We start from the raw sequence: 1,470 nt of genomic DNA, 5'->3' as shown, positions 1-1,470 counted from the left end.
CCTTTTGGAGCACATCCAACACCTCTTGATATTTCATGGGGACAGTTGGATTCCGAAGTCTAGATGGGAATGGAACTGGAGGCTCATATGACTTAGTCTCTTTATCCTTTTATTGTTGCGGCTCTTGAACCATAGCCAGTTCATCATTTTCTTGAGACAGTGGCTCATCCTCCGGTATTTCTACCGGTTGCATTATCTTGTTATCGACCTCTTTTCCACTTCTCAAGGTAATGATGGCCTTAGCTTGTTCATGATGTAGTTCACTTGGATTTGAGTCTCCAATGAAATGTGTGTTTCGAGGGTTTGGCACAGGTTGAGAAGGAAGGGTGCCTTTTTCCCTAGCATTTAGTTGAGTCTCAATCCTAGCCACAGTTGTCTTTAATTCCTGATTTGATTGGATTAGAAACTGATTCATTTGAGCTTAAGAGTTCATGAATGTGGTCAATGCATCCTCCACAAATGATCGCTTTGGTGGGGGCACATATGGTGCATTGTTAGGTGCCCCAAAGAAGTTATTTTGTGGAGGCATTTGAGGTGCATTGGGCACATTAATTTGTGGTACATTCCTCCAACTAAGATTAGGATGGTTACGCCAATTTGGATTGTACGTGTTTCCCAATGGTTGCATAACTGACCTTTGGTAATTATTTATAGCATTTGCTTGATCATGCTCATGCGTGATATTTTGTACAACTGAGATTATTGGACAATCCTTTGTGTCATGGTCTGTACCACCACAAATGCTACAAAAATTACCTAAGGAAGTGTTTGCTTTAACCATATCAATCTTCCTAATTTCCAAAGCTTCGACCTTTCTAGCCAATGCAGCGAATTTTGCATTAAGGTCGTCTTCCTCTCTTAGGACATACATTCCCGCTTTCTCTCTAGGAATGGGTCTAGTTTGGTCTGATTTAGCAGAGACATCCCATGTCTGCGTATTCTCTGCTAACATATCTAAAAAATTCCAAGCCTCATTATGATCTTTGTCAAGAAAGGTTCCACCACACATCATCTCTATGAACTGACGGGTATCCATGGTGAGCCCCTTTCGGAAAGCATCAATCACATGCCATGGTTCATAACCATGATGTGGACAAGTAATTAGAATGTCTTTGAAGCGCTCCCAAGCTTGAAAAAATAGTTCATTCCCCTTTTGAGAGAATGACATGATTTCTTATTTTAGTGCATTTGTTTTGTGCTCGGGAAAGAACTTTTTCAAAAACTCTCTACTTAAGGCTTGCCATGAAGTGATGGTATTAGGTCTTAGAGAGTTGAGCCATGCTTTGGCCCGATCCTTTAGAGAAAATGAGAATAACCTAAGCTTAAGTACATCCCTATTGCCATTGTTTACTTGTAACGTTGCAATTACTTCCTCAAAGTCCTTGAGGTGCAAGTAGGGGCTTTCAGAATCTAAGCCATGAAATTTAGGAATTAATTGAATCACACCTGGTTTAAAATCAATGTTCCCTG

At 40.5% G+C, this 1,470-nt stretch overlaps 1 non-coding gene across 1 annotated transcript; it reads left to right on the top strand.

Moving 5' to 3' along the window:
• Window positions 1–1,079: 1,079 nt before the first annotated feature.
• On the top strand, window positions 1,080–1,186 carry LOC131236360 (small nucleolar RNA R71). Its single transcript, XR_009166706.1, has one exon. It is a non-coding gene; the product is annotated as a small nucleolar RNA R71 (small nucleolar RNA).
• Window positions 1,187–1,470: the final 284 nt, after the last annotated feature.

Source organism: Magnolia sinica, unplaced genomic scaffold (genome assembly GCF_029962835.1).
Source record: "Magnolia sinica isolate HGM2019 unplaced genomic scaffold, MsV1 ctg42, whole genome shotgun sequence".
Taxonomy (NCBI): Eukaryota; Viridiplantae; Streptophyta; class Magnoliopsida; order Magnoliales; family Magnoliaceae; genus Magnolia; species Magnolia sinica.
The sequence above is the reverse complement of the archived record's forward strand: the minus strand, read 5'-3'. Positions and strand labels throughout refer to the sequence as shown.